Source organism: Dipodomys merriami, unplaced genomic scaffold, assembly GCF_024711535.1.
Source record: "Dipodomys merriami isolate MVZ:Mamm:240054 unplaced genomic scaffold, mDipMer1.0.p SCAF_183, whole genome shotgun sequence".
Taxonomy (NCBI): domain Eukaryota; kingdom Metazoa; phylum Chordata; class Mammalia; order Rodentia; family Heteromyidae; genus Dipodomys; species Dipodomys merriami.
In genome coordinates, this window is record NW_027203193.1 from 1208265 (window position 1) to 1232415 (window position 24151).

A 24151-nucleotide genomic window follows, 5' to 3' on the forward strand; every position below is an offset into this window, starting at 1 on the left:
ATTGCAGACTTTGCCACATTGATTTTGGAGCAAAACCTTATAGCTGGTAACTGCGCAATGATTCAAAAGACAGCTGAGTCTGAAGCCACGAGCTCTACTGCCTGTGTTCAGCTCCAAATCTCTTCTAAAACACCACTCACTTCCCATGCAGTGGTTTCTTTTGCTATCCAAAAAGGTTTATGGAGCTTAATCTTATGCTGGCCTCCTAGTATGCCAACATGAGGGAAGTCAGGAAAGCAAGGCTGATGTGGCAGAGGCATTTTTTTGGTCAGTTGTGGGGCCTGAACTCTGGGAGTGGGCATTGTCCCTCAGCTCTTCAGCTCAAGTCTAAAACCGCTGATCTAAACAGCTGCATATATCAACTAGATTTAACAGACATCTATTGAATATTTCACCCAGCAGCATTAGAACACACGTTTTTCTCGGCAGCACATAGAACATTTTCCAAAATAGACCACATTTTAGGTCACAAAGCAATCTTGTCCAAATTCAGAAACATTGAAGTTATACCTTGCATTTGCTCACACCACAGGGAATAAAATTAGAACTCAACACCAAAAACCACCAAAGAAAGTCCTATAACACATGGAGGCTGAACAACACACTGTTGAATCACCAGTGGGTCAGGGAAGAGATTAGAAAGGAAATTCAAATGCTCATGATATTCAACAAAAATGAGCACACAAATTACCAGCTCTTCTGGGACAGAGCAAAGGCAGTACTTAGAGGCGAGTTTATAGCTTTGAGTTCCTAATTGGAGAGATCTAAAACAAACAATATAATGAGACATCTGAACCTCCCTGAAAAAGAGCAGCAAGATAAACCCTAATCCAGGATATGGAAATAAATAATTAAAATTAAATCAGAATTAAACTAATTAGGATAGAAGAAAACAAAATTGACAGACTCTTAGCAAATCTTGAAAAGAAGAAAATTCACCCAAATAAATAAACTCAGAGATGAGAATGGAAACATCACCAGAGAACCAACCAAGATTCAGAACATTAAAAGGGAATACTTATCAAAACTGTGCTAATAAGATTGAGAACTTGGCAGAAATGGACCTTTTCATAGCAAATATTGACATGCCAAAACTAAACCAAGATGAGTTAAAACATTTTAACAGGACCATATCAAACATTGAGATAGAAACAGCAATAAGAGAAGTCCCATCTAAGAAAAGTCCAGGACCAGAAAGATTTGCAGCAGAATTCTACAAGGCCTTTAAAGCAGAGCTCACACCAGTAGCTCTTCAATGAAATTGAAAGAGAAAGTTCACTACTGAACTTATTCTATGAAGACATCATAACCCTTATCCCAAAAACAGTCAGGGACTCATCAAAAAAAGAGAACTATAGACCCTTTTCTTTGATGAACATCGATACTAAATTTTGGCCAATCAACTTGAACAATTCATGCAAAAAAATCAAACACCACGATCAAACAGGATTCATTTCAGGGATGCAAAGCTGGGTCAATATATGCAAATCAATTAATATAATTCATCACATCAACAAGAGCAAAGATAAGAACCACATGGTTATCTCAATAGATGCAGAAAAGGCATTTGGCAAGATTCAACACCCATTGATAATGAAAACTCTGGAAAAAATAGGAATTCAGGGAACATTCCTCAATACAATAAAGGCTGTATATGACAAACCTACAGCCAGCATTATACTTAATGGTCAAAAACTAAAGCCATCTCCTCTTAAATCAGGAACGAGACAAGGATGTCCATTCTCGCCACTCCTCTTTAATCTAGTATTAGAATGCCTATCTACAGCAATAAGACAAGATGCAAACATAAAATTGATCCAAATAAGGAAAGATGATGCAAAACTCTCCCTCTTTGCAGATGACATGATCTTGTAGTTAAAGAATCCCAGAGACTCCACTCCCAAATTATTCAAGCTTATTCAAACTTGGACAAAGTAACTGGGTATAAAGTTAACCCTCAAAAATCAATGGCTTTTCTGTATGCCAACAATGAGAAAAGTGTGGCTGAAATCAGGAAAGCAACTCCATTCATAATAGCTCCACATAAAATAAAATACCTAGAAATTAACTTAACCAAAGAAGTGAAGGACCTCTATGATGAAAACTTTAAAAACCTGAAAAAGGAAATGAAAACAGAACACAGAAAGTGGCAAAAACTCCCATGCTCCTGCATTGGAAAGATCAACATCATGAAAATGGCAATACTTCCCAAGGTTATCTACAAATTCAGTGCATTACCTATCAATATCCCAAATTCATTCTTCAAGGAATAGAAGAGACAATCCAAAAATTCATATGGAACAATAATAGACCCAGGATAGCATAAAAGATCATTAACAGAAAGAAAAGTGCTGGAGGAATATCAATACCAAATTTCAAACTCTACTACAACACCGTAGTAATCAAAACAACTTGGTAATGGCAGAAGAACAGACCTCAGGACCACTGGAATAGAAGTGAACCTACAGATATATAGCCATCTAATCCTTCGATAAGGAAGCTAAATAATTAGAATGGAAGAAAGATAGCCTCTTCAGTAAATGGTGCTGACAAAATTGGTTAATCACTTGTAGAAAACTCAAGCTAGATTCTTATAAATCACCCTGCACAATAATCAACTCCAAATGGATGAAAGCCTCCGGAGTCAAAGCAGACACTCCGAAAACAATAGAGGTCTCTTGGCACAGGCCAAAATTTTCTTTGTAGAGGCCCAGAAACACAACAAATCAAAGAAAATTTGGACAAATGGGATTGCATGAAATTGCACAACTTCTGCAAGGTAAGGAACATAGCTAGCAAGATCGATAGAAAGCCCACGGATTGGGAGACGATATTCAGTAGCCATACAATGGACAAGGGTCTCATATCTAAAATATCCCTGGAATTCAAAAAATTAAATCCCCCAACAACAAATCCTCAGAAAAACAACTGCCCAATAAATAAGTTGTAAAGACTTAAAGGGAAACTTCTCTGAAGAGGAACAAAGGCTGGCCGGTAGACATATGAAGAAATGCTCAACCTCTCTAGCTATAAAATAAATGCAAATCAACCCAACATTGAGATACCACCTCAGCCCAGTTAGAATAGCTATAATCAATAATTCTAATAACAACAGATACTGGAGGAGATGGGGACAGAAGGGAATCTTACTGCATAGTTGGTGGGAGGTTCCTAAAAAGACTCCAGACAGAGCTCCCCTATCACCCACTTTTGGGCATTTACCCAAATGATCACAAACAAGATCATACGAAGTCTACCAGCACAACTATTTTTATTGCAACATTATTTACCATAGATAAGTTATGGAACCAATCCAAATGCCCCTCATTAGATGAATGGATCTAGAAAATGTGGTATATTTACACAATGGAATTCTATGCCTCTATCAGAAAGAATGTAATTGCCCCATTTGTTAGGAAATGGAAAGACTTGGAAAAAATTAAGTGAAGTAAGCCAGGCCCAAAAATATAGGTCTCATGGTTTCCCTTATTTGCAATAACTAGTATATTTTTGACACAAGCAGAAAAGGTAAGATAAGTTCATGTTAGGTGAAATGAACCCCAAGATAAGTATTGAAATGTATTTTTTTCTTTCTTGAAATTGTTTCTAACATATTTATAAGATTATTTCTTTGTTGCTTTGGATGTCCCTCCCCCATGGTATAACCCCTGCTTCCATTTTATTTGATATTGGTATAATTTGTGGAGGGAATGGGCAAAGCCAACCTTTAAATAGGGATACATCGGACCCATTGCAACAATGAGCTATACAATTCATTATGTCCAATAACGAACGTTACAACTTTTGCCAGGGGCGGGGTGTTAGGGGGTTGTAGAGAGGAGATCAGAAAAGATGAGAAGTGGAAACAGGAGGAGGCAACAATGCTTGATAAAAAATGCACTCATTACCTTACCCATGTAATTGTAACCCCTCTGTACGGCATTTTGCGGAAAAAAATTTTTTAAAAACGTTTGGCAGAATAATGTCAAAAAGTTTTTGACAGAATAATCATTAGTGTATCACCTAGAATCTGGATATGGTTAGGAACTCTAGAGGATTTTCTCATACTTTCAGAATTTTCCTAAACATACATAATAAGTCAAATGAGGTGTTTTATACATATAATCCTAGCTACTCTGAAAATGGAAATGTTGATAGTTGCAGTTCAAGGTCAAGCTACAAGAGACCTCCAGCTCAATCAATAAAAGCTGGGTGTGCCAATGTGTGGCTGTCTTCCTACCTATGTTGGACATAAAACTATGAAGTTCACTATCCAGATAGCCTAGGAATAAACAAATACAAGATTCAATCTCAAACACAAACAAAGCAAACATTGCTGGATGTGGCATGGTTCAAGTGGTCAGATGCCTGCCTGGCAAATGCAAGGTTCTGAATCTGAATCCAAATACTTACCTCAAAAAATTAAAAATAAACAATATGAATTAATTCTCTAAATCACTTCTCAGTGCAATTATCTTATGTATTCTTCAAATAATCTTGTAGTGAAGGCAGAGAATTGATTAAACCAGATCAGTATGATAGGTGAAATGAACCCAAGAATAAGTATTGAAATGTATTTTTTTCTTGCTTGCAATTGTTTCTAACATATTTATAAGATTATTTCTTTGTACTGGGAATGCCTAGCTTCTTCATAGTTCACAGGCTGGTGTGCTCATGTGGACCCATTCACCAATTATGCCTGCTATGCCCCGAGTTCAGATTCCAACCCTGCCAAAAGATTCATCTTGATGTCAGAAGCAAATCGTTGCCCTGTTTTCCTTTCCTGTGCAACTCCTGGGTTTCAGCTATGATGGAAAATGCATGGGCCATCCTGTGGTCATGGGAATAAGTTGTTATACATGTCAGCCGAGTTATACCTGTCTTCATATACTCAAGAAAATACACAATACATCCATGAATAGCATATAAAATAAAGACAATAACTACACTTAACATACCATGCAGTCCACACACGGATGTGAATATACATCTCATGTTTCAATGATGCATTGAGGACTATTTTGGCCTCCCTGGGGCTCAATCTCAGTTCCTGGGAACAGCCCAGCTCCTTACTGGCTCACAGTCTGGTGTGATCACTTGGACCCAATGGGCAGTTGGGCTTCCTAGGCCTCGATTTCGAATCCCAGCACAGCCTAAAATTCCCCCTGATGTGAGAAGCCAGTCATTGCACCTGTTTTCATGTGCTGTGCAAATTCTGGGTCTCAGCTAGGATAGAGACGGTATAGGCAACTCTATATTCATGGGAATAGGTTGTCATCCTGTTCACCACAGTTATATCTGTCAACCTATACTTAAGAAAATACACAATACATCAATGACTAAGACACAAAATAAAGAGAATGACTACACCAAAGGCAAGGTGTCGCCCACTCATGTTTGGAAATATAGATCCTTTGTTTAATTATGAATTTATGACTATATTGGCCCCCACCAGGACTCCATCACAGGTCCCAGGAATGGCCTACCTCCTTAGTGGTTCACAAGCTGGTGTGCTCACCATGACCCATTCACCAGTTGGGCCTGCTAGGCCTTGAGTTCAAATTCCAGCACTGCCAAAAGATTCATTCTAATGTGAAAAGCCCAGGGTTGCTAATGTTTTCCTGTTCTGTGAATGTCCTGAGTCTCATTGAGGATAGAAAATGCTATATAAGCAACTCAATAGCCATGGGAATAGGTGGTCATCAATGTAAGCACAGTTCTATCTGTGACCATATTCAATAAAATGCACAATACATCCATGAATAAGATAAATAAAAATGAATAAAAAGTGTAACTACACTGAATGCAAGATGCATACCACACCTGTAGGTAAAGAGAGATCTTATGTTTAAAAAAGGTGGGCTTGCTATTTTGTCCAGTGCTGGGGCTTCAAATCAGGCCCTAAACCAGGCCTGACATTCTAGTCTTCAAGGATGGTGAGCTTCCCCATCCCTCTCAGTGCAACAGAGCTATCCAAACCTGAATTCAAATCCCAGTGCTCACAAAAGATTCTTCCTGATGTCAGAAGCCAGTTGTTGCACACGTTTTCTCCTCTCCTGTGAAAGTCCTGAGTCTCAACCAAGAAGAGGAATTCATAAGCAACCCTATAACCATAGAAACAGGTTGTCATCCATGTCAGCAAAGTTATACAAGTCACCATATTTAGTAAAATACAGAATACCTCCATGAAATAGAGACAAAATAAGAAGAAGTTCACACAAGATGCTGTACAAACATGTATGTCAATATAGATCGTATGTTTAAATTATGAATTCATGACAATAGTGGACCACCCTGGCAATCAATTTCAGATCCTGGGAATGGCCTAGCTCGTTAGTTGCTCACAGGTTAGTGTGTTCACATTGACTTATTCGTCAATTGGTCCTACTAGGACCTGAGTTAAGATCCCAGCACTACCAACAAGTGGATCTTGTAGTAAGAAGCCAAGTGTGAAACTTATTTTCCTTTTCTCTGAATATCCTGGGTGATCCTGAGAATCCTGGCATGATGGAGAACATTTCTATAAATCTAGATGCTCTGTGATAGGATGTCATCAATGTAATAAAATTAAGGTGTTTCATCTTAGTACAGTCAATGGTAAATAAATGAATTAAACAAAAAATACAAGAACAACCACACCAAACATGTATGGACTGAACATCTATAGGTAAGTATAAATCCTATCTTTACAATGTATATAAATAGTATGTTTCCAGGGCTAGGGCTTGAATACAGGACTAGTGAACAGGCCTAACTTTCTTATCTTCAAATACGGTGAACTTTCCCTTCATCCACATTGCTGCAGATTTACCCAGATCCTGAGTTCAAAGCCAAAGCCTGGAAGAATAAACAGCATGAATTGCAAGCCAGGGAGCTAAATTTTTTTTAAATTTTACTTTCCTCAATATGGCGCTTGAACTCAGGTCGTGGCAACTCTGCCTCAGCTTTGATCACCCTAGGCTGGGTTGCAGCCACTAGATCTACAGCTCCTCCTGGGATCATAGACACTCAGGCCTTGCAAAGAAAGCAATGCACAGAAAAAATATGGCCATTTTATGTTTTCTTCCTTTGCATGGTGACCCTCATAGGTCTGAATGACACTGTTGCAAAGGGTACTTAATCTTGCATTGCTGAAGGCTGCCAGACTATCAGGGATGCCATAGGCCCACGTGGTAACATAGGCCCTGATTTCGAATCCCTGTCCTGAGACCAACCAATGGCAGGAGCTACTAAGAAAATGGTTCCCATCCATAGGATTAAAATGGAATATTGTCAATGTCACGGTTGAATGAATTGATCATGAATGATGCTCCTATAAAATTAGACAGCATCGTTTCAGGAGGTTGATGCATTTTATTTAATATTTATGAAGTATTGAAAGAATATTATTATTTAAAGGAATGCAATAATTAAAGGACACTGATTTCATTAACAGTTTAAGGATGAAAACAATTAATTACATTACCTTAATTACATTAATTACATGGAGGTATAATTAATACCCAGGAATTGGAAGGAATGTAGTCTATATAACTGAATACTGTATAGACTTCTCTGACACTCTATAAAGATGTATATTTATTAGCATACTGCCATCTGCATGTCAATCTTTTCTTATTTTGGTCACCCCTGGGCCTTGATCTGAGGTCCTGGAAACAGCCTGTCAGCTCAATTTGCCCCAGGATGGCATGCTAACACTCACCCATTCATGAATTGGGCCTTGAAGGCTTGTAGGTCTTGAGTTCAGATGCCAGCACTCCCAAAAATTAATCATGGAGTAAGAAGATGATGGTGACACATGTTTTCCTTTTCTGTGAAAGTCCTGGGTGTCACGTATGAAGTGGAATACATATGCAGACCTATATCCTGTGTAATCAATGTAATCAATGTTTTATGTTCCATAATAGTCAATAAAATAAATGGTCAATACATGAATAAAACAACAAAATAAAATAACTACACTGAATGCAATATGGAGTCAACATATGTATATAAATATAAATCATATATGTAAATTGTACATGAATAGGATGTTTTCTAGTGATGGAGATCTATTTTAGGCATAAGGAACAGACCTGAATTTCTTGACTTTAAGTAGGCCAGCTTCCCATTCCCACACAGTGCAACAGAGTTACCAAGACATTGAGTTTCAATCCCAGTCCTGGCAGAAAAATTGTACCTTTGCAGTATGTGAGGCCCAATTCTTAAGCATTTCATAATGTCTCCATTTTATGAATGTGATTGTTTAACTGCTTAATAAAGAATTAACTAAAATCAATCAGTGTCCTATAATATAATTGTTTATAATTATATCCTAGAATCATTCAAGAACTGCCCAACCATGACATACATCACATTCCATTGGTATTCATATGGATAGGAATGAGTTCCTTAGGATCTCCAGCCATTTGGAGGTGGCAGAACCAGGATTCCAACTGTGAGCTCCAGCTCCCACCACTTCAACCTGGAGATAGGGTACTCACCGGGCTGTCCAAGAATATCAGCAAGACCAATGATTAGACAGGCACCAGTGGCTCTCAGCAGTCCTCCTTGATACTTACAAGGCTGTGATGGGAGGATCATGGTCAAAGTCATCCTAGTCAGTAAAGTCCTTGAGACCTCTGTCCAACTTCAGTGCCAACAAAGCCAGAAGCCCAGGGCTCCAGTGTGGAGGGCGATCCTTGAACAAAAGCAGTGCTCAGACTGTGCCCAGATCCTGAGTTCAAGGTCCGGGTCTGGCAACAAACAGACATACAGAACAATCTGTGTAGCCATCCAGCTAAAGCAGGTCACCATCTCATCTCCAACTGAATTGGACATTGTTCAGTGGGAAAAGGGCTGGGGGAGCTGCTATCTTCTTGACTCCGCAAATGCTGCTTGCATCACAGAATTCTGGCCACACCCCCATTCTTTCATGATTATTTCTGACCAATGGGATATAAGAATGGTGACCACGCCCACATTCCATGCTGCCTAGTAGTACCCGGGATTCCCTCTGTTAGTTTACAACACTACCAGCAGTTGAGGAAGGTAGAGGTGGCTGAGTGGTGAGGAAGAGACTCAAGCAACTTTGGAATATAGTAGAAAATTGAGATACCTGCCCACACCCTCGCTCCCTCCTCACCTTTCCAAGTTGCAGGATTTCAAACCTCAGGCAATGGTACACTGCCAGCCGCCTAAAGCCCTGACCTGGTCCCTGGCCCTGGTTCTCTGCTCTTGGCCCATGTGTTTGCAATGCCGGTGCCATTGCTGCTTGCCCCACCTGGAGCAGCCTCCAGCAGCTTTTCCCAGCAGCACAGGTGAGTGGCTGCTCCCAAATCACCACTACCTGGGATCAGACACGCCTCTGGGGGCACCATGACCCCTTTCTTGGATCTGAGGAGCCACCTTTCTCTCTTGGGCATTTCTGAAACAGAAACTCAATATATGCTCTAGTTGGATTGGATTGAGGTTCTCCTATCTGGGACAGGTATGCCCCACCAGGCCTGGTCCTCTGTAGTTGTAAACATGTAGCGCCATGCTCAGTCATCGATTTAGATGGATTATCCCAAACTTTTAGTTCACAGAACCCGATTCTTGACCACAGGTGAAGCTCTGGGTAGGGCCACAACCATCAGACCTCATTCTCCTCACAGGACGGTTTTGAGGAAACAAGGGATTTATAGAGAGGGAATCTCTGGAGCATGGCTTGGCATGGAGGGAGTGGCATACAGAGAATGTTCTCTGCAATTCTGTGAGCAAATGACAAGAAGATACCCACAAAGGACTCAGGTGGAGCAGTTATTAATCATGTAACAGCTGGGGATTTTGAAACAAACCATGGCTCTCTTTCATCATTACCCTATCCCCATGAGGAAGGGGATCCTTTACTGTGTTGAATTTTGCATCTGGGGAAACCGAGGCACAGAGAAGTCAGGTGACGTCCTTATGACTTCAACTTCACAGGAAGCTCGGCCTGACTTCACTACCATGCTCCCTAAGACAATGGGTGCTATTCAATTCACTTCTTGTGGTAGGAAGTCCATTTCCTGTCACTTGTGGGGTTTGAACCCTAGGCATGGGCACTGTTCCTGAGCTCCTCAGCAAAAGGCTAGTGCTCTATCACTTGAGCCCACAGCACCACTTGTGGTTTTCTGGTGGTTCTTTGGAAATAAAAGTCTCAAAGACCTTCCTGCGGGGGCTGGCTATGAACCATGATCCTCATATGTCAGCCTCCAGTGTAGTTAGGATTAGAGTTCTGAGCCACCGGCACTCAAGTTAATTTTAATTCTGACTTCTCTCTCTCTCTTTTACAAAAACTGGTTGAATATGTGCTGGAGGAGGGGGTCCAGCATCCCCATGTGGTTGGAATCCAAGGTGACCCTCTCATTCTGGAGGTGGGCTGTGGGACAGGAGCTGTCTTGCTCAGCCTGTTGAAACAGCTCCCTGAGGTAAGCCCCACTGTTCCCTGGCTAGACCATGAAATTCATTGTCCATCCAGCCTTACTGGACTTATTGAATTGTATTGCTTTCTACATCATTTTCTAGCACCTGGCCAAACTTATGATACATAGTTACGGAGTGAAAATGTAATGCCTTCTTAAGAAAGTCATTTAGGGCTCTGGGAATGTGGCTTCATGGTACGGTGATTGCCTAGCATGCATGAAGCCCTGGGTTCAATTCCTCGGTAAAACAGAAAAAAGAAAAACACTAGAAAGAATGCTGTGCCTCAAGTGGTAGAGTGCTAGCCTTGAGAAAAAAAAGCTCAGGAATAATTCCCTACCCGTAATTCATGTATTTTACTTATGTTAGGATACTGTGTTGAAAAAAGTTTTGTTCATTAAGTCACCGCAATTAATGCCAGGAATGTGCTTAGATGTGAGCTGAAGATTAATTCTGGAAATTCAAGGATTCAAGGATTTTGTGTCATCACTGCTCATCACAAAGTGAAAAGTAGTCTAAGTGTGATTTTGAAATCCTTTTGATCAGTTTTGGCATCAAAAAGACAGAGGCTAATTAATAGTTGTGACAGAAAATAAGGAGTAACTCCAGATGGAAGGAAAAAATGATAGTAAATAAGGTATACCAGAAACTGGTCTAGAGAACCATTTTTGGTTATTGAAGAAATTGTTGTAAACTAGGCTTTTGCTCATTGCCTTTATCATTCTAAATCTCTTAGGCTAGTTCTTAATCTCTGCGTGATAAAAGTTTCTCTCTTTTTTTTTTTTAACTTGTGTGCATTTTTTCCTTTTTTCTTTTTAAAATTTTTTTATTTTTTTATTTTTTATTTTTATTTTTTGTGAACACACTGTACAGATGGGTTACAATTACATGGACAAGATAATGAGTACATTTATCAATCATTGCAGCCTCCTCCTTTGTTTACCCTTCATATCCCTTCCCAGCCTCTCCCCACGCCCCAACCCCAAAGGCCACACCCCGCACCAAAGTTGTAAAGTTCGTTTTTGACATGACAATTTGTACTTCTCATAGTTGCATCGGGTCCACCTGTATCCTTAAACGACTTGTTTTTCCACATCTCCTCCACAAATTATACCGACATCAAATATAGTGAAAGCAGGGGTTGTACTCTGGGGGTGGGACATACAAAGCAACAAAAATATAATCTTATAAATGAGTTAGAAACAAAGGCATGAAAGAAAAAAAACATTTAAAAACATATCAAGGGTTCATTTTCCTAACATCACATTATCTGACCTTTCCTGCTTTACTCATACATATACTAAATATTGCAAATAAGGGAAACGATGGAACCTATGTTTCTTTGGGCTTGGCTTACTTCACTTAATATAATTTTTTCCAAGACTTTCTATTTCCTAACAAATGGGGAAATGTCATTCTTTCTGATGGAGGCCTAGAATTCCATTGTGTATATATACCACATTTTCATGATCCATTCATCTACTGAGGGGCATCTGGGTTGGTTCCAGATTTTAGCTATGGTAAATAAGGCTGCAATAAACATAGTTGTACAGGTAGCTTTAGTGTGGTCATGTTTGTGAAAATTTGGGTAAATGCTCAAATGTGGGATTGCTGGGTCATGGGGGAGCTCTATGTGAAGTCTTGAGGAACCTCCATACTGCTTTCCAAAGTGGTTGAAAAAGTTTACACTCCCACCAACAATGAAGTAAGGTTCCCTTCTGTCCACATCCCCTCCAGCATCTGTTGTTGTTAGAGTTCTTGGTTATAGCCATTCTAACTGGTGTGAGGTGGTATCTCAATGCTGTTTTGATTTGCGTTTCTTTTATGGCTAGGGAGGTTGAACATTTCCTCATGTGTCTATTGGCCATCCTTGTTTCTTCTTCAGAGAAGTTTCTCTTTAAGTCTTTAGGCCACTTATTTATTGGGCAGTTGTTTCTTTGAGGATATGTTGTTGGGGGATTTGATTTTTTTGAGTTCCAAGTATATTTGAGATATGAGACCCTTGTCCCTTGTATTGCTAGTGAAGATCTTCTCCCAATCCGTGGGCTTTCTACTGATCTTGCTAGCTATGTCCTTTGCCATGCAGAAGCTCTGCAACTTCATGCAATCCCATTTGTCCAACCTTTCTTTAATTTGTTGTGTTTCCGGGTCTCTATTAAGAAAATCTGGACCAGAGCCAAGGAGACCTAGGGTTTCTCCTATTCCATCCTGTAACGTTTTCAGAGTGTCTGCTTTGTCTCCGAGGTCTTTGATCCATTTGGAGTTTATTCCGGTGTAGTGTGTTATATAAGGATCTAGTTATAGTTTTCTATAAGTAGTTAACCAATTTTGCCAGCACCATTTACTGAAGAGGCTGTCTTTCTTCCATTCTATTATTTTAGCTCCCTTATCAAACATTAATTGGGTATGGGTCTATAGGTTCATTTCTGGGTTTTCAATTCTATTCCATTATTCCTGAGGCATGTTCTTATGTCAGTACCAAGAAGTTTTGATTACTATAGCTTTATAGTAGAGTTCGAAATTTGGTATTGATATTATACCAGCAGTGTTCTTTCCGTTTAGGAGCATTTTTGCTACTTGAGCTCTTTTATTTTTCCATATGAATTTTTGGATTGCCTCTTCTATTTCCTTGAGGAATGAGGTTGGAATATTGATAGGTATCGCATTGAATTTGTAGATAGCCTTGGGAATATTACCATTTTCACAATGTTAATCTTTCCAATCCAGGAGCATGTGAGATTTTGCCATTTTGTAAGTTGTTTTGGTTTCCTTTTTCAAGATTTTAAAATTTTCATCAAAGAGGTCCTTCACTTCTTTGGTTAAGTAAATTCCTAGGTATTTTATTTTTTGAGGTGGGATTACAAATGGAGTTCCTTTCCTAATTTCATCCACACTTTTCTCATTGTTGGCATACAGAAAAGCCATTGACTTTTGGGGTTAATTTTATACCCTACTACTTAGTCAAAGTTTTGAATCAGCTTGAGTAATTTGGGAGTGGAGTCCATGGGATTCTTTAAATACAAGATCATGTCATCTGCAAAGAGGGAGAGTTTTATTTCTTCTCTCGCTATTTGGATCCCCGTTATATTTTTTATCTTGTCTTATTGCTGTAGCTAGGCATTTTAATACTAGATTGAAGAGATGTGGAGAGAGTGGACATCCTTGTCTTGTTCCTGAGTTAAGAGGAAATGGCTTTACTTTTTGACCATTAAGTATAATGCTGGCTGTAGGTTTGTCATATACAGCCTTTATTGTATTGAGGAATGTTCCATGGATTCCTAATTTTTCCAAAACCTTCATCATAAAGGGGTGTTGGATCTTGTCGAATGCTTTTTCTGCATCTACTGAGATAACCATATAGTTCTTATCCTTGCTCCTGTTTATGTTATGAATAATAATACCTGATTTGCGTATATTGAAACAGCTTGCATCCCTGAAATGAATCCTGTTTGATCGTGGTGTATGATTTTTTGGATGAATTGTTATAATCGTACGGCCAAAATTTTGTTGAGAAATTTTGCATCAATGTTCATCAAAGAAATGGGTCTATAGTTCTCTTTCTTTGATGAGTCCCTGCCTGGTTTTGGTATGAGGGATATGATGGCTTCATTGAACGAGTTCAGTAGTGAACATTCTCTTTCAATTTCATTGAAGAGTTGGAGGAGTATTGGTGTGAGCTCTGCTTTGAAGGCCTTGTAGAATTCTGCTGTAAAACCATCTGGTCCTAGACTTTTCTTAGCTGGGATGTCTCTTATTGTTGTTTCTATTTCAATGCTTCATATGGGCCTGTTAAGCTGATTTAACTCATCTTGGTTTAGTTTTGGCATGTCAATATTTGCTAGGAAAAGGTCTATTTCTGTCAAGTTCTCAAACTTATTAGCATAAAGTTTTGAGAACTATTCCCTTATAACGTTGTGAATCTTGGTTGTTTCCGTGGTGATGTTTCCATTCTCATCTCTGAGTTTATTTATTTGGGTGTGTTCTCTTCTTTTTCTGATAAGATTTACTAAGGGTCTGGCAATTTTGTTGATTTTTTCGAAGAACCAACTCTTTGTTTTGTTGATAATTTCTATATTTTTTTTGGATTCTTATTCATTTAATTCTGATTTAATTTTAATTATTTCTTTCCGTCTACCTGATTGGGGTTTATCTTGCTGCTCTTTTTCAAGGAGGTTCAGACGTCTCATTAACGTGTTGGTTTCAGATCTCTCCAATTAGTTGACTTGGGATCTCAGACCTATAACTTGCCTCTGAGTACTGCCTTTGCTATGTCGCATAGGAGCTGGTAATTTGTGTGTATATCTTTGTTGAATATCATGAATACTTGAATTTCACATCTAATCACTTCCATGACCCACTCGGTGTCCAACACTGTTGTTCAGCCTCCATGTGTTACCGGAAATTCTTTGGTGGCTGTTAGTGTTGAGTTCTAATTTTATTCCCTTGTGGTCAGAGAGAATGCAAGGTATAACTTAAATGTTTCTGAATTTGGACAAGTTTGCTTTGTGGCCAAAAATGTAGTCTATTTTAGAAAATGTTCCATGTGCTGCTGAGAAAAACGTGTATTCTGATGCTGCTGGGTGAAATATTAGGTAGATGTTTTTTAAATCTTGTTGACCTATGCAGCTGTTTATTTCTGAGGTTTCTCTGTTGAGTTTTGCAGAATTGATCTATCTAGTGTGGAGAGTGGTGTGTTAAAATCCCCAACAATTAATGTCTTTGGATCTATATGGGATTTGAGGGAAAGTAGTGTTTCTTGGATAAATTTGGGTGCTACATTTTTTGGCGAATAGATATTTAGAACTGTAATATCCTCCTGAAAGAGAGATCCCTTAATTAGTATTTAGCTACCTTCTTTAACTCTTCTCACGAATTTTAATTTGAAATCTATTTTATCTGATATTAGGATTGCAACTCCCACCTGTTTATGGGGGCCGTTTGCTTGGTAGATTTTGCTCCAGCCTTTAACATTGAAAATGTGTTTGTTTTTATGGGCAAGGTGTGACTCCTGAAGGCAGCAGATAGAAGGATCTTGTTTTTTAATCCAACTAGACAGTCTATGTCGCTTAATTTTAAAGTTAAGTCCGTTAATGTTAAGAGTTAGGACTAAGAGGTATTTGGGAGTTCCTGCCATGTTATCCACCTTCTTGGGGTTGCGAAAACTGTGTTCTTCCTATGGTTCTTGGATTCTCACTTTTGGTGCAGTTTTTTGGCCTTTATAGTGGTCTTGTTGGTTTTCTCTGTGAAGGACATCCTTAAGAACCTTTTGTAGGGCTGGTTTGGTGGAGATGTATTGTTTCAATTTTTCTTTGCTATGGAAGGTTTTTATATGGCCTATAGTTATGAAGGAGAGTTTAGCTGGGTACAGTATTCTTGGTGGATACTTGTTTGTTTTTAGGGCTTGGCATACATCATTCCAGGCTCTTCTTGCTTTGATTGTCTCTGCTGAGAAATCTGAGGTGATTCTAAATGATTTCCCTTTATAGGTGATTAACCTTTTCTCCTTGACAGCTTTAAGGATCTTTTCCTTTGTCTGAGTTGATCCTGTGTGGATTATAATGTGATAGTGTGATGTCCTATTCTGATCTGGTCTATTTGGAGTTCTAAAAGGTTCTTGTATCTGAATAAGCCTATCTTTTTGCATGTTTGGGAAGTTCTCTGATAGGATCCTGTTAAACAAATTTCCTAGACCATTAACTTCTGTTTCTAGGTACTCCTCTACACCCATTATCCTTAGATTAGGTCTTCTGATGGTGTCTTCCAAGTGTTGGATAGATCATATTTTTTGGACTTGTCTTGGATGGTTGTATGTTCTTTCTCTATAATATCTAGGCTATCTTCAATCCCCGAGATTCGATCTTCTGCATGGTCTAACCTGCTGTCAAGACTTTCTACTTTGTTTTTTATTTCTTTTCCTTCTAATTGGTCAGCTTTGATGTCTTCAAATTCTTTGTTGAAGCCTTGTTTTAGATCTTGTATGAATTTCTTTACTTCCTTAATTTGGTGTTCAGTGTTTATTCTCAAATCACTTAGTTAATTGGTTATGGTTTCCTTGGACTCCCATTCCTTCTGTTGGGTTCCATTCAGCATTCCCTTTGTGGTTTCCCTGACTTCCTTCAGCTCTTTGTTAATGGATCCCATGAATGCCTTTAGTGATCTTTGTGTATTCTCATCCTGCTCTCTCAATTTCTGTATTACTTTTTGCTTAGCTTCTTCCCGTTCATGCCATTCCTGCCTGTCTCTTTGAGTATTCTCAAGAAGCTGCACACGCAAATCCTGTATCAGTTTTTGAGTAGCTTCCTCACCCTCATGATATTCCTGTATAGAACTTTGGATTGTCTCCTCTCTTTCCCTCTAATGCTCATACAGAGTCCTTTGTAAATTTTCAATCTTTTCCTGCATTGACCTTTTGTTTGTGTCCTCTCTCTTCCTATCATGCTCATACAGAGTTCTTTGTATGGTTTCAACCTTTTCATTTATCATGTTTGCCAGCAGTGTTTGTAGAGCTATTTGGGAACTCTCCTCTGAATTATTCATTATCTGTTCTGTCCTCTGATTATCATGAGTGGGAATGGAGATACCCGGACCTGCCATTTTTCTTGTGGTTTTCCGGCTTACTCTGCCCATTTGGAATGAAAGTAACACCAGTTTTGTCCAAGAACACTAACTTAAGGCAAGCATCAACCAAAGTCTGAGTTTGCATAGTCAATAGTCTGCAGACACAATCTAGTTCAACAGATACCTTTATTCAACCTCAAACAACTATATATTGATGGGCTATGAACCTCAAAGAAGAATTTAGTAAACCAGAAGTTATTAGGGTTAGGGAGAGATGTGGGTAAAAAAATACTAATGGAGTGATGTGGGAGGATACAGGGAGAGTTAACTAAGTCCTCGTCTCAAAGCAGGAAATAGGTTGGATAGGATGGAAGTAGAGAGAGAAAAAACAAGAAGAAGTTGAAAGGGAAAAAAGAGACCAGAAAAAATAGAAAAATAAAAATTAGTAATATGCAGATTTGAGAACAAACTATTCAAAGAATGGGAATATATTCAGAGAAGGGGAGGGATATAACGGAGATGTGAAAATTTTAAAAATAAAAATACTTAAAATGTTATATAGGTATAAAGAGGTAGTACTGCTATTAAGGAATTTAAGTCTCAGAAGTTTTGAATTGAGTAATAAATTTGGATTAAGTGTGTACACAATGGGGGATAGAGCCTAATAGTTAACTACGGGTTTATCTGAGGATGTGCAGAACACCAATTAAGTCCCATAAAGAGGAACAAAAGAGAGGAAAAGATGAGAAGGGTAAGGAAGGAAGAAAAAAAATGATCAGAAATTCAGTCGAGCTAAGCAAAACACAAAAAGAAAAAAATTTTTAAAAGAAGAAAAAAAAAAGAAAGAAAAACGCACACACACATGTGTCCCTAAAATAAAGATTATAAGGGGAAAAAAGTTACTAGAAAATATTTGTTTTTCAAAAAAGGTAAAAATTAAAGATTAAAAAAAGTTTTAGAAAAGAAAAAAAAGTTTTTAAAGGTATAATAAAAAAGAAGAAGAGGAAAAAAAAGTTCTTTGATTTTTTGGGGAGGGTTGGGAAAAATCCTGTATCCTCCTTGTGTCTGTAATCAGCCTCTGGTTGTAGTCTCTGGTCTGCCTGTGGTCTTGTGGCTTGGTTGGTTTCTTAAGTCAGTTTGTTTGGACAGGCAGAAAAATTTTCTGCTTTACCCAGGATTTTTCGATCCTCCTCCCAAGTTAGTTCAATGGGAGGGGGGTGTGCTTTGAGTATCACAAAAGAGGGAGATGGCTTTTTCCTCAAGTTTGGAGATGCTGTGATGAGGCGATGTTCTGAGTAGAGTTCAGGCCTTTCAGCATAGAGTAGCTTTTCCCTGGGCCTAGTTTGTGAGAAACTCACAAAGGACAGCCTGGAGCCACTCTCAGGTTTTCTGTTTACTGGTGTCGAGGCTACTAAAGAGAGGGGCAGCCTGTGGCTCTGATTACCCAATGAAGAAAGCCAATCCTAGGGCTGTCGCCCGAACTGGGTGACTTTTCCCTGGGTGGAGCTGAGTCTGGCAGGTCACGCCATTAAGTTCTTGTGACCTGCTAAATGACCCTAGTTTTATTCCAAGGCCTGAGTTGGAGCTAGCAGCTCCGCCAAGCTTTGTCGGTATCCAAGATGGAGATCTCCGGTACTCGGGGGGGGGGGGGGGGGGAGGGGAGGGGTGACCTTCCCTCCTCTGCTCCCTGAGAAGGAGTGAGGAAGTCAGGCTTCTACTCACACTGAGTCTTGGTTCCTGGGTCGTCTCTGGTCTGTGAAATGCAGATGTCTGCTCCTTGTCGGTTCTTGCTGATGTTGAGTAGGATCTGCTTGCCCTCCGTGTCTGGCTCTTTTGTCCCCAGACTCTCTCTGTTTCAGGTATGTCGGTACCTCCCCCGCTGCCACCACTGCCGCAACAGCAGCAGCAGTTGCTGGCAAGAGCGCAGATCTGTCACCTTGCCTGGATTTTCCCTCTCTGGCCTCTCTGTCCTGTGATGGCACACTTGGTGTGATTCCTGGCTTAGGACTGTTGACTGGAACTCTATAACTGCTTTCTATGGGAGAGCTTTTTTTTGCCTCCAGCTTCTCCTCTGCCATCTTCCCAGAATTCCCGAAATGTACCTTCTTCTATGCTGTTGTTTCATACCTTATTTCCTTTGTTTTCTAAAAATCTCAGTCTTTCTATATTTCTCTATGAACATTTCCTGATAGTAAATACACCTATACAGATGTCACAGGATGCTAATATAAGGGTCCCATAACTCATGAGACATTAATGTAACAAAATGGAAAAGAGGACATATTTACTGCTACCTCAATTTTTCTGATAAGCTGCAATGTCATCATTTGGTTAAAATTCCATTATTTGTCTACACAGTGTCATTCAGTCCACCTAAATGCAAATATGAAATGGGTGCTGTTGGTTTACAACTGTAATCCTAGCTACTCAGGAGGTTAAGATGAGAGGATTGTGGTTCAAAGCTAGCCTTGTCAGGAAAGTCCATGAGACCCTAATCTTCAATTAATCACCAAAAACCCGGAAGTGGTGCTGTAACTAAAGTGGTAGTGCGCTCAACTTGAAATGAAAAGCGGGATCCTGTGCCCAGGATCAGAATTCAAACCTCACAACCAACAAAACAGGTGAAATATGACTTTAAGGTTCCCCAGAAGGAACGGCAAGATCAATAATCTTCCCAAGCAAAAAAAATTAATTCCAAAATTATTCAGTGCACCTACTTTTGGTGAGTTATGTTATGGAATCTGTGCTGGACATATTCTCTAAAAACAAATTCTTTAGGGATTCAGGTGGACCCATTGCAACAATGAGATGTACAAGTCGTTATGTCAAAAAACGAACTTTACAACTATGGAGAGGGGGAGTATGGGAAGGAATGGGAAGGGGAAACAACGAAGAGGCAACAATGCTTGATAAGAAATGTACACGTTATCTTGCCCGTGTAATTGTTACTCCTCTCTATGGTATTCCCACAATAAAAAAAGAAAAAATGTCAAATATTAGCTTCACAATAAACATCTAATATTTCTTCTTAGAAGAGAGACGTCTATTCAGTTGATGTCACTTGGCTTTCTTACTATCTTAGTTCGAATCCAACCCTGGGAGGAGAGTCTGTCAAACTCTTATCTGTAATTACACAGCAAACAAGCCACAAGTGGAGTTTTGGTTCAAGCAGTAGAGTACTAGCTTTGGGGGCAGATTAGCAGGAAAAAAAACTGTTCAGGGACAGGATCCAGCCTATGAGTTCAAGCCCCATAACCAACACAAACTAAAAAAAAACAAGCAAACACAAAAAACCCAGATATTTCATTGGGACCCTCCTTAAAGGAGTACTGATCATACTCACTGGATGCTTTTTTGGAATCCTTATTGCTCTGGAGAATTCAAGACCAAACTAAAGGAATTGAAAACTGACTCCTGAAACAAGAGAATCATCTCAGGAGTGAAAATACCAGCGGTAAGACACTTTAAAACTTCCATGTCATTGTTTCTTGGCAGTAGAACTGTTTTGGGGGGTCCAGTCGTGGGCCTGAACTCTGGGCCTGAGCGCTGTCCCTCAGCTCTTCAACTCAAGGCTAGCGCTCTACAACTTGAGCCACAGCACCACTTCTGGCTTAATTTTTGCTTATATAGTGCTGATGAATCGAACCTGGGCCTCATGCATGCAAGGCAAGCGCTCTACCACTGAGGCAACTTCCCAGTCCCTGCATTAGAATATGTTTAAAACAATGTTATTACTTTTTGTTCTATGCTGGCCTTCAAATGGCACATTATATCTTTTTGTAATTCTCTCAATTAGAAGTTTACAGAAAAGTAATATATGAGTAAAAACACACACGAAAAAGTCGGGGACAGAGTTTGCTTCAAGCCTTGGGATTTTCTTGTACAGTAAAATGGAAAGCACAAGTTAACTTGAACTTTGTCAATCCTCTATGTTCCATTCCTCTCCTGGGATCAGTTTCCACATCCAGTAGCAGTTATTTCCAGGAACAATCTACGGTGCTGCCTGAGATATAATGAATGTTTTCTTGCTTCACCGAAATAACACAAAGACACCCTGATCTGAGGTTACACGTGTTTCAGAGACAACTTAGTAAAGAGAAAATATGAAATTTATATTGCTCTTAAATACATTTTCCATGAGTATATTGAGTTCAAACTTTGTAAGTTCTCTATAAATTAAGGCGAATTTTAAACGGGAAGAAGGTTCTCAGATCATTTTTTTGTAAGTGTATGTGCTGCCATTATTTCCCAACTGTTCATGAGTTAACAGTAAGAAAACAATAGCAATAATAGGAGAAAGAGAAGTTTTGTGTTTAAGTATAAGGGTTCAATACACTATAGAAGATTCTACAAATAAGACCACATTGAAACAATAAAGCCAAGTCCAGTATGTAAATTTGAGAGTGATATAGAGAAAGCACTACTCCTACGTGGAACAGGAAGTATGAGGCCACTCCCTTTCTAAATCACGCTTGCTAATCACGCAACTTTGTAGAGAGTAGAATGGAAGCATAATTCTCTTTCCAATGCAATTCAGATATAAGAGCATGGACTTAATTGGAAAAAAATTCCATCCTGAGAGAGCAGGTATTATACTAGCCGTGAACTGGTGGAAAAGATCACATTTATTTTCTTTCTTTTACTTATGTATTTTTTGTTGTTGGTGGTCTTGGCACTTGAACACAGGGCCTGGGAGCTTTCCCTCTGCTATTCAGCTCAAGTCTAATGCTCTATACTTGAGCCACAGTGCCACTTTCAGTTTTCTTGTAGTTAATTGGAAAAAGAGTCTCCGGGACTTTCCTGCCCGGCCTGGCTTTGAACCCTATCCGAATATCTCACCACCACCCAGCTTAGGATCACACTTCTAACAGTGTACACACAGCATATATAATGTGCATGTTCATCTATCTTTATATGAATTCCTAAGTTAAAAATCTAGGCTACAGCTTAGCCTTTACACTCACAAAAATGTTTGTAATTTAAAAGTTGATACTACTGGAGAAATAAAACCTAAGAATGTAAAGGTGTTTGGGAAGTTCAGTTTGCATCCAGCCAGGGCAGGACAGTCTTTGAGAAGCTATAATTAACCAACCAAAAGCTGGATTGGAAGCATGGCTCAAGTATTGGAATACCACTCATGAGCAAGATTGCTGAATAAGAACTTAACCCTGTTGTATACATGCATACAACCATACACATATATACAGAGACACTTATATGCACACACAAATACACATATGAAGCAACTCTCAGAATATGTGGAAAAGTTGGAAAACAATAGAAAATATGTCCTGAGTAAGACTAGAACCAAGTGATAATTTTTAATGTTAGAAAGTCCTCAAGAGAACCTTCTTCAAAAAAGTTTATGAATATTACATAGATAGGGACCAGAGATAGTAAGAGAGTCAAGTAATTATTATTAATGAGAACAGGTCCATGGAGGAATTAATCAGAGACTCCTGCGGGTGCATCTGAAAATGTTCATATCCTGTGTCAAATGTTAGAACATCTTTGAAAAGAGTACATGAACACTTTGAGCAGTATAGTGGATAATATTACTGGAGAAATTCAGAATTGCTAGTCTGTATCTAGATTAAATAAACCAAGAAACTATGGAGGGGCAATGTGATACAAGGCTAGAATTCTAGCACTCAGACTAAGACAGGAGATTAGATAGTGGAATTACACAGTGATACCTTCCCTGGACCAGGTAGTATAATTTTGTCTTAATAAAACAAACCAAACAAGAAAGGAATACAAAGTTGGAAGTTTGGGCTAATTTTGCCATTATGTTTTGAGAAGTCAAGTTTCCTATTGAAATGCAACTCATATGTAATCCTCAGTTGTGTTTGAAATGTTCTCTTCATTACAGAACATTCTTAGATGCAAAATGGCTCATGATTCCCATCCAAAATTTGAAAAACTAAGTAATCATCATTTTGATATATTCCAAGGAAAGGATGAAGGATTACAAAAGCTTAAGCCTGGAAAAACTAAGTAATCATCATTTTGATATATTCCAAGGAAAGGATGAAGGATTACAAAAGCTTAAGCCTGGAAAAACAGCAAAGTTAATCTAATGTAGCACTATGTAGATCTTGCTAAATTAGAGTTTATATTTAAAATAAATATTTTGGTTTTGTTTGTAATTTCATATTCTATAGGATACTACAAAATTCTTTTTAAGTAGAGGTTTAATTGAAAAATTTACAAATGTTTCTTGCATTCTATTTGCCTAGAATTTTCTTTCATGAGAGTAATAATTAGAACTCAGTTAATAGATAATACCAACACTTCATGTATAAAATGATAATGTGAATAATGAAGACAGAGTTGGCAACAAATGGATGATATTAATTTATACATTTAGAAAAAGGGCAATTTTTTGAGGCTTTGGTATAACATCGTATGAAGAGAATAATTTTGTGAAATCTTCTTTCTTCTACCTGTATGTAACACAGGAAGCAATTTCCTTAATTATGTGCCTCTGTATACAGTGAGAAAAATGCTAAGTTTGGGATTTGTTTTATTTTCGTTTTTGTTTTATTGGTTTGTCCTAGGCTTGAACTTCGAGACTGGACACTGTCTCTGAGCCTGTTTATGCTCAAGGCCCGTGTCCTACCATTTCCAACCTCAGCTCACTTGTGTCTGGCTTTTGCTAAGAAGTTTATTGGAGATAAGAATCTAGAGAACCTTCCTGCCTGGGTGGGTTTTTCTCAACGTCTAGTGCATTGGGGTCTCTGGGTAAGGGTAACGAAATCACAAGGACACTGTGGATGCAGAGTGCAAACAGCAATTGTCACTGCATGCTGTGCTTTATTGTTAGTGGTATTTAATGACAAGCAAGCATGATCTTTGCCAAGATTTGGTCAGAAGACATTGACACAAAAATTTCAAAAGATACATTTTTACTTGACCTGTGAGAAAATGTCTTGGTATATTATTATCTAAACTATTTTAGAGCAAGCTCAAACCAATCAGGAAAATGCTTGACCAGCTGTTCATCTATGATTAAGCAAGAAGAAGGGCTACTTCCTCAGCCTTCAGGAGTCTGTGACATGTGTTTTGAGATAGGGAGAGAGAACATTTTCCCTCTCTAGCCCGGCATGCCAAGAGCTTTCCTAATACTCAAATACAGTCTTCAGATAATCCTGAGGCGAAGCCTGCATCA